Raw genomic sequence first — 10705 nt, forward strand, 5'->3', positions numbered from 1 at the left:
GAGAGAGAGAGAGAGAGAGAGAGAGAGAGAGAGAGAGAGAGAGAGAGGCTAATGAACATAAAATGGGTTAGCATCCTATGAGTTAAAGTGGAATTATTTCTTTAAAGGTACATTGGTGTCTACTGAGAAAAACTCACTTGCGTAGTGCTATAGCATAGTGCTATAGTTTGGGTCTTGAGTGGACCCAAGGACTCCTATATTAATTCTCAGAGAGGTACTAGAAGGAGTTGGTGGCACCTTTGCCCCACTTCTTGCTTCCTATCCATGAACTGAGCAATTCTGCTCTTCCAGGTTCTGTGACATGCTGCCTGCCACAGGTCCAAGAGCAAAGGCCAACCAATGGATACCTACAACCTGAAAAGTGTGAGCCAAAATAGCCCTTTTCCTTCTAAGTCGATTACCTCAGGTATTTCGTTATATTGCCAGAACTCTGACTAACAGATATGTCTATGGATAAGAATAATTTGTATTATTTTCAGCTTTCTGCTATTTAAGTCCTGTCCTTACAGGGTAAATAAAATAGTTAATCAAACGCGTATGTCTCTGTGGAATCAGATTGGATTAGAGAGCCCCTCAGTCATCTGGACATAATTGTTGGGCCACCATCCTAGACTCATTGCTACTTTGACCCAAGAGACTAGAATATGTTTTTTAAGTCATGTGAATGTCCCCCAAGACTCTTTCTTTGCCATTTTCTTCTCTAGATTATTGGAGCAAGGAAGGAGATGAGAAATTAGGTTGTATGTGGCTGGCAGAGATGGGTCAGTGATGGAGGGCACTGGGGGGCTTGTCAGAGGTGGAAGCCACACTGTTTAGACCCAGAGGCATCAAGCGTCAGAGAGCAAGAAGTTTCCAGGAGGCAATGAAGCAGTGATGCCTCATCTTTATCCTTCAGCAGTTGAGGGTCTCTGTGAAGACCCTTTTGAGACTGGATAATCTCAAAGGATTCAACCCTTCACTGAGGGCTGCTGGGTTCTCAGCTGCGGTTTGGAGAGCTCTTCCATTCAAGTGAGCCCTTTTAGAGATATAAGGGACAATGACATTTCTTCTTCCAAGGCCATCTAGTGGCTGCTGGACAAAAGACATTCAGATAGAAATTTTTAGTTTATTTCAAGGCAGTAAATTAATTCTCTTCCTGGTCACCAACATGCCTTACTGGTTGTGTGGCCTCAGCATCTGGCCTGATCAGTAGTCACTGGGTGATTTTGCTTTCCAAAATTTTGTGTTTAGTGATGTTGGTTAGGAAAAATGCCCCAAGTTCATATAACGTTTGCCACTTTACAAAGCATTTTCTCCAGATATTATCTGATTCAATTAATATTTTTGTTAATGTTTGTGTATTACATCCTAACAATGTTTTTCCAATAAAAGATCCCTTCATTGATCATTGAAAGAGACTGAAAGCTCATCAGTTGATGGCTAATCCGTGTTTATGGACAGAAAGACTAAACACTGCACAGATGTGCGTTGCATTGGAATTAATCTTTACATTCCAAGTAATCCTTAACAAAACACTGGTGTGTGTGTGTGTGTGTGTGTGTGTGTGAGAGAGAGAGAGAGAGAGAGAGAGAGAGAGAGAGAGAGAGAGTTTCATGATGTAGCTTTGGCTGGCTTTGAACTCACTATGTAGAACTCACAGAACTTGGCCTGCCTCTGTTTCCTGATCACTGGGATTAAAGGCACGTACCACTATTGCTGTATTGCTGTATTCTGGTAGATTTTATTTTTGTTGAAATTCATAAGCTGACATACAAAACACCAAGAAGACCAAGAAGAATATAACAATTTAGAAGGGGGAGGAAGAGGAGGAAGATAATAATAAAAATAATAATAATAAGGAGGAGGAGGAGGAGGAGGAGGAGGAGGAGGAGGAGGAGGAGGAGGAAAGTGGGAAGGAATATGCTGGAAGAACCGAGGTTTACTATAAGTTGTAGTGGCAGGAGAATGCAGTGTTCTTCTCCTTGCCTGCTTTAAGTGTTTGTGTAGTTCTGAGGGTTGGTCCTGGGATTGTAGTGTGAGCAAAGCTAAGGATGCAGACACATCTATGGGACCTCTTCATTGTCTAAACCAGATCGGAGTGTGCATAATCATAGGACTTGTGTTCCTGTCAGACATCACTAGTGAGCCAAGGACTACTACCAAAGGATGTGGTTGGTAGATCCTGCCTCCTGTCTCCAGCTTGGTTCTTCTCATCAGGCTTTGGGTTGCCTAGCTGTGATGTTGCAGGTGTTACAGCCCTGTGCTCTTGGAGGGCTTTGAGGCACCAGCTGAGAAGTCCCTCACAGAACAAGTCTGTATGCCTCAGATGGGATGAGCAGTAGAGGTCCTGACTCTAGTGGGTCTCTAAGCCAAAGTCACATGTCTCCAGTGCTGGGGCAGAACTGAATCCCTCTGCCTGTTGCTGCTGGTCAAGTCCTGAAGGCTGGCTAGAGCCAGTTCCCTGTGGGCAGTAGAAGCCTCACGCAATGAGCCCCGGTCTGCAGCTGTCTTCCTTTTTCCTTTGTGGAGATCTGGTGGTTTTCCATAGTGCAACCAATAGAACATCTTCATTTATGGAGAGTCAGCTGGACCCTGACTGGCTATGGAGATGCCATACAATAGAGGCAAAGCTAATTAGAGAAGAGCTGTCAAAAAGCTACTATCAGCTCCAGTTACTAGGGGTTCTCACTGCAGGCTGCCACTGGCTGCTTTTTCTGTCTGGTCACAGTAAGAGCTCTTGCTATTGAAACCCAGGCTTTCCTGCATCCACATCTCCCCTGTGTCTTTCTTGCCATCAATGTCTGAGTTTTGCTACACACTGGGCTGGAGGCTCCTTGTCAGGTGGGAACCACACTAGGAGGAATCTTCTACCCACAACTCAAGGACTACACTGAATACCAATAAAACACTTTGTTTTCATTTTGATCTTGGTGTCCCCAGAGTCTTATGTTTGAGAGCTTGCTCACCAGTCTGTGATGTTACTGGGACGTGGTAGAACCTTTAGGAGTTGGGCATACTGGTGCCTCAACCATCACTCTTTTTGTTTTTCTGGTCTTTAGAAGATGAAGAGGCAGCCTCGCCGTGTGTTCCACAGTGATGTGCTGCCACAGGCCCAAAGCAACAGACCCAAATGATCATGGAACGAGACTTCTGGAACCGTGGGCCAAATAAAACTTTTTTCTTTCCTTTAAGTTGTTTGTCTCGGGTGTTTTATCACAGTGGTAGAAAGCTAACATAACTCTGGCATTTCAAACTGCGATGGCTTTCAATAAAAAAAAATTCTGTCTTAATTAGGGTTACTAATGGTGTGGTGAAACACCATCACCAAAAGCAACTTGGGGAGGAAAGGGTTTATTTTACTCACCATACCACATATAACAGTTTATCACCAAAAGCTGCAAGGGCAGGAACTGGAGGCAGGAGCTGATGCAGAGGCCATGGGGGGATGCTGCTTACTGGCTTGCTCATCATGCTTTCTTATAAAATCAGAACTATTCATCCAGGAATAGCACCAACATAATGTTTCAGGCCCTCCCCCATCAACCACTAATTAAAAACAAAGCAAAAACTCCTCCAGGCTTGCCTACAGCCTGGTGTTACGGAGGCATTTTCTCAGTTGAGGCTCCCTCCTCTCTGATGACTCTAGCTTGTGTCAAGTTGACATAAAACTAGCCAGAACACAGTCTCAAGTCCTTAGCTAGGCTCAAAGAGATGGCCACACAGTCTTTGGCTCTGCCTGCTTGCCTTTCTAGCCTTGCTTTCAGCAAAACTCTTCAAACCTTATGGATACACCCTCAGTTAGTTCCTCCAATGACTTAGAGTCTCAGATTCTGTGCATTTATTTGTGTATTTTTGCCTGCTCCATTTTTCTTTCCTTCCTTGGCCAACTCCTATTTATTGACTGCCATACACTCTCTGAGCCCCCATTGCTCCTGACTTTCAAATGCTCCTCCCCTTTTTCCAGTATTTGTCCTTCTAATGAGAGAGATCTGGGGCTGTCTGTGTGACATACCTTTGTGTTACCTGCTCCTAGAACAGCGTCTGGAGCCCAGTAAGTCCTCAATCAAGTGTCTGAACATATCACCCTATGAGTGGATGTATAAATTAATAATACATGTTTGGCAGACTGATCCTGTAGTATCAGATCCATCAAGTGTTACCTAACTCTATCTTTGGCAAAGATCACTAGTTTATGATGTGTTTGGTTTCATGTCTGAACTTCTGGAAAGGGCTGGGCTAGTGCCTCTCCATTGTCACCCAAACCTGTCCTCCTTGTCCAGATGCTTGTCAGACTGGATGAGAGAATGTGAATGGAACAAAACCAGCCCCTCCCCCACCCCGGAAATAAGGCTAGTGTGGACTGACAGTATCACTCACCATTGTATCTGAAGAACCAGACAGATCCATTCTCACTGAATACTTTGCCCCGAAAAACCCGAAGTTTGGTCTTGCCAGTTGGTCCTAGTAGGAAGTCCTCTGGTGGGTAAAATCAGAAATGCCAAACTCAGTGACTTAAGATCTCTGAAGGATGCTGTTTCTGGGGCAGTGGTTCTCAAGCTTCCTCATGCTGTGACCCTTTGATACATTTCCTCATGTTGTGGTGATCCCCCCAACTGTAAAATGTTTTTCATTGCTACTTCATAGCTGCAATTTTGCTACTGTTACGAAGCATACTGTGAACATCTGTGTTTGCTGATGGTCTTAGGTGACCCCTGTGAAAGGGTCATTCAACCCCCACAAAGAGGTCATGATCCACAGGTTGAGAACTGCTGCCTGCCTTAGAGGCTACAGCCACTCCCGCCGTTGTGTGCTGACATTACATAAACAGGCAATTATGTTTATCAATTTTTTTTGGCTCAAATAGTGTTTTGTTGTAATAAAAGAATCCCTAGTATTTAAAAATTAGAAAATAAAGGTGGAGGTGGAAGAGGAAAGAAAAATTAGCTGCCCCTAGTACACACAATCCAGGGTCTCCATGTCCAACAAGCAGGGGAGCACAGTCCTCTAGGGTCCACAGAATGTCTTCATTTCTCTTAAAAGCGGAGAAAATAAATGGTGAAATGACGTAGGATAATGCCTCTAGCAAGGCGCAACACACTGCACAGGCGGTGGGAAGGCCCGCACCCCTTAAGCCTGATTACTCTCGTCTTTATGTCAACGCCATCATGAAACAGAATTCTCAGCTCTTCTTTATGGAGGGAGAGGCTCGGAAAGGCAGAGGTGCCCCAGGCTCATGAAAGTCATCATGTGATGGCTCTGTTCAACCCACCAGCTTTAACGATTTGGTGTTTTTATGATCCCAGTTTCCCAGTAGGTATGCAACACTCCTTAGTACACATGATCACATTTGTGTCATTTTTAAAAACAAAGATGGGGTTGTATTTGCAGCTGTATGGTGTTAACTGTACAATATGTTTTCCTGCTTTTCTATATTAATGAATGTGCTTAGATCCTAAAACTACATTTATTTATTTATTTACTTACTTACTTACTTACTTACTTATTCATTGTGTGTGTGTGTGTGTGTGTGCGTGCACACACACATAACCATGGTGCACATGTAGAGGTCAGAGGACAACTTGAGGGAGTCTGTACCTTCCTTCTACCATGTGGGTCCTTGGGTTCATTTAAGGTGCCAGGCTTGATGGTAGGCAGTTTGACCTCTGGATGCACTTTAAATGTGTCTTTCTTTAATGTTTTATTTCTCATCATGAAAGTGAGTTTTTTTTTCTCACCAAATCAATATCTGGCCTCATTCTTAGTGCCTTCATGCTGTCCCAGTGAATACATGTGCCACCATTCATGTAGTCAGCTTGGTTTTGATATTCCCAGGCTTTTGCTATGATATATGGCACTCACTTGGGCACTGTGCTAGTAAACTTAGTACTTTGTCCTTCCCCATCTCCTTGGGGTCAGTTTCTAGATGTGTAAATTTGACATTTGATATGGAAGGAGTTAAGTGTGTATCATCGCCTGAAGACAATACTCCAGCATGTGGACTATTCTGAGGTAAGGCAGATGAAAGACAGCAGCCTTATGAAGAATCTCTGGACTTGGTACTTCTCAAAGGAGAAGAAATCTTTGAGTGGAAAAGGCCCTCCCTTTGTCAGGAGAGAAACATCCTTACCATCAGAGTTGGGAGCTGGGAAAATCATCCATCATTTTCCTCTTTTTTTTTTTTTCAGGCATGATCTTTCATTGGCCTAGGGCTCACCAACCAGGCAAGGCTGGCTAGCCAGTGAGCCCCAGAGGTCCTCCTGCCTCTGTCTCCCCCGCCCTGGAATTACAAGTAGGCCACCACCCTTGGCTTCTTCTATGTGGGTTCTGAGGATCCTACTCGCCTCTCCATGCTTCTTCACTGACTAAAGCCGTTTCTCCTGCGCTAGGCCTGATAGTTAAGTGACATTAAACATGGGAACACACAGAAGGAAGCATGCAGACTTACATCATGCAAGTTTTACATGACCCAGGAGCCTTCATGAAGAAGAAGAAGACCCCAAAATGCAGTTAGAGTTGAACATGTATGCACTGTATAGAGAGTAGTCAGGTCTCGTAGAAATAAATTACAAGGGAAGGGTCGGGGGTGGGGTGGGGTAAGAGTTAGCACAACAGTCTGTACAGAGCCCCCTCCATCCTAGCTCCTCATTGTTAATCCTGTTTTTTCTCTCCCCTTTCCCTCTTTCTATCTTTCCCTTTCTTCCTTTCTTCCTGTCTTTCTTGCTTTCTTCCTTTTTTTTTTTTTTTTTTTTTTTTTTTTTGACAGTGTCTTGTGTAACACAAGCTGGCTTCCAGTTTGGAATGTAGCTGGGGATGACCTAGAACTCCTGATCCTTCTGCTCCTGCCTTCTGAGTGGCCAGCATCTCCACTGTGAACTTCTACTGTTGCTGAAGGTAGCACCGGAAGGATGTAGTGAGTGCCTTGGTGGTGTGGAAATGTCACCTCCTGCTTCAAGAAACAGAAGGAAGGTTTGAGGGATCTCCTTGTTTGGCTTCACATGTGCCTCTGACTCAAAATAGTTGCTACAGCCAGATGGCCTATTTTGATGTGGCATGTTTCTAACTCCCTCTGTGGGAAGGAAGCAGTGAGGAACAATGTCTGATTTTTTGAGGGGAAAACCCTGTTTCCTCAAGCCTTTGTTTTGGGTTTGTTTTAACTGCACCTGTGTTTCTTGCAGGTTTTCACAAAGAGACTTCCTTTAGAGAGTCACAATTTTTCAAGTCAAGTTGTGCCCCCAGCCCCCGCAGGGAAATGTTTGCAAACTCAGCCTTTGTTAGCCCACCCGACATTGTTCCGCTGACATTGATTGAAATAGTCATTTCCTTTGGGAAGCCTTTGCCATGGAAACAAACTTGGAGCTTGGATGTGAATGTCTGAGAGAGGAGGGGGCCTACAACTACTGTGCTACAGCTTCTAGTGGCTCCCAGCCTTTCGCTGTTAGGATCTGCAGGATGGTGCAAAGGAGCAGGTTCCCACTGCCTTGGCTGATGCTAAGAGGTGAGGCAGAGCCTTACAGCTGGGCTGCCTGGATACTTCCTAAGATTGTTGTAATTATTAGCTAGCACACTAAAGGGCACTTACAGATGGCTCACTGCCAATAGGGCTTGTAGGTTAGTGGATAGTTATTCCCAGGTAGATTTCTTACCCACGGATTACATATGGGCTATAGTTCCAACTTTGTAAACATTTGGTGTCTATATAGTTCATTCAAGCTGTTTTACCTGAGGCTGGATAATGTATGAAGAACAGAAATTTAATGTTTGTGCTGTGACTATAGAGAAGATATTCCTGTGGAGGAAGGTGGGGAAGGAGTACTCAGGAAGTTACAGTACTTCTGAAATTACTTCTGAGGTTACAAAGCACCTAGAAGAGTTCAATTGGATTTTTTGAATAAATGCATTCCCAGGAAACCATGAACTTCCTGAAGTTAAGGGCCGTTTTTCTCCTTGGCATTTAACACAATGCCTGGTATATGCTAGGCTTCCAACACCCTTTTGCTCAGCGAATAAAGGAAGAAGTTGGGATTCTGAAGGTAGCCACCAAGAGCCTAAGCAGAGAAAGAGAGACTCAGTGGTCCTGCCTTTGGGAATGAGAAGAAAACGGCAAGGGGGCGATGCGCCAACTTTTGGTAGAACACTCAATGCACACACACATATGCACTATGCTTGTGTAAATTATGGAGGAGGCTGAGACCTGGGGTGTTGCCTAAGGAGCACTGGTCATGGAAGCAGGAAGGAGAGGTGATCCCTAAAGTACAGAACTCAGCAGATGCGACTCAGCGGCACAGAACCAGAAAGACCACACAACCATGGGCTGGTCCCTGTCATGTGGATCTCAGATCCAGCCGACTGTTGAAATAAATATCAGCCATCTTGCCCCATTCTCCAGTGCTAAATGTGACAAAAGTTGCATTAATGTAGGCTGTAGTCCAAGGAATGTTACTGCTGGAAATGAATAATTTTGGTGTCCTGCAAGGGAACACCGAAGTAGAAATGTCTCGTTTCTTCGGAAAGTTAGTTATGTCAAATGATGTTTTCCTGGGGCACACAGGTGAAAGGATGTTTTGATATAGCAAACATGTAAAATGACGCTTGATGAAGGGGTACACAAATGACCCCACAGACAGTGGGAGACGAGCACTAAGCATTGGCTTGCTCTGCCTCACTATTCTTCTAACTATACACGTGTATTGGTTTGCCTTACATAGCTCAACTTGTGGTAATGCTGCCACTGAGAGAAGCCCACCCAAGAACTGCCCATGAGGTTTCTGCAACAGTTTGCTGATTCTGAAGCTTTATTTCATACCGGTTGACAAGCCTAACCATTTCTTCAGGATTGAACTACAGCTGCTGGTTCGTGCCTGGTGTCGGCCTGCCAAAAGTACAGATCTTTAGCTGCCAGTTTGTGTGTGCTGTCTGCCTGCCTAGAGGACTGGTCTGCTGCTACTGAGTCATATTTGGTGTTTGCTATAGGACTGAACTTCTGCCAAAGAAGATCGAGTTCAACCCCAAAGAACTATTGCTGAACAGGTCCACTTGCCCCATAGCCTAATAACTTTTCTCTTCCACTACCACTTCTGCTGGGTGATGGGCTAGAGGAGAGATTGAGTCCTTATTAAAAGTACGTTGCATAAATTTTATGCATAAAGAACACACTAACAAAGTGAGGTAATTTGGCCAGATGATTTCTTTTTGCAAACAGGAGTGTGCCAGAATGCAAACTGGTCTATCAAGCAACACACTTGGCCAAAATGGCTGCCATCTTTTATCCCTTATGTAGGTAGGTGTTGACTATGTTTCAGCTCATTGGTTCAAGTTTGACTTCACAATCCAATACAATTGACTAATGAGCACAAAGGGGAAGGAGGTTAGAAAAATATGGGCTATTTTTGATAGAATTCATTTTTCACACCTACCTATTTTGCTGGCACCCAGTGGCCAAGCGGAAGAGTTAAGTCAGACCAGCTGAAGTGACAGACCCGTCAGTACATCACAGGACTTAGGCGGACAATTCTGCTTATGATGTGAAATGTGCTAGACATCGAGAGATTATTTGCTAGGTTTGTGACTTTGGGAATGACAGACGGTTCTGGTTTGCACTGGGTTTCTGTGTTAAACCGACAGCAATTCATCAGACAGGAGACAATTTCTAGGCAGGACCTCCATGCTATTCACCAGGCCTGGCTTACATCCTCTGTATATAACATACACAATACAACATGCTTTTCTTTAGAATTTTAAGATGAGTCAAATATTTACAATCCAATGCTTTGCTTCCATATATAGATGGCACCTTTTCAGGGTGGGTGGGCATACAACAAATGTTCTAGAGCTCAGAAAGTGTATCACTGTTCTCGCAAAACATACTGTTTTGCATATAATTGGTGCCCAATAAATACTGGTAAATTTTAATAAGCTGGATATCATAAGCTATAGTACATAGTACATGTCTGGTCTTACCAATTGATTGCATTATATATATTTATAAAAAATATGTAAAGCATTTCTATTTATTTTATATTTTAATATGTTTTCGTATTATATTTTATTATTTCACTTGTTTTTATATTATATTTTATGTTATTATAAACATGTATAACATGTTTATATATTATATAATATATAAACAAAGTATATAAATATTTAAATATAACACTTATATTTATGTTTGTGCATAATATACATGCATTTATATATTTATAATACATAAAATAAATATATGAAGTCACAAATATATGCATATATATGTGCATATTCAAGTATGTACATATAGATGTATATACATATGTATATATACATAAATATGTATGCACACACACATATATATAAATATGTATATATTTGGGTATTAAACATTTAATATATATAAAGTCAAACAAAACCAAAGTTTATTCAAAGAGGACAATTTTATTAGAGTTTAAAAGAAAATGCCTGGGGCAGACAGGCTGTCACTTTCAGGAGCTCTCAGGAGTAGAATGGAAAGGACTGTGTCCATCCTTGGCTTCATTTAAAGCTCCCTCCACCTTTTTCCCTCCTATAGTGTTTGGTTCTTCGCCCGGGAAGGAACCCTAAGAGAGAGAGAACCCTAAGGGAGGCATCCTCATCTCAAATCGCCTTGCAGTTCAGCAGCAGAATTCCCGTTGCCTTGGGTTTAAGTTTCAACTGAAAGGATGCTGAGCACAGGGTCTAGTTTCTCTGCTTTGGTGGTAAACTTGTGTTATATAAAAGG

Source organism: Grammomys surdaster, unplaced genomic scaffold (genome assembly GCF_004785775.1).
Source record: "Grammomys surdaster isolate TR1022 unplaced genomic scaffold, NIH_TR_1.0 210, whole genome shotgun sequence".
NCBI lineage: Eukaryota > Metazoa > Chordata > Mammalia > Rodentia > Muridae > Grammomys > Grammomys surdaster.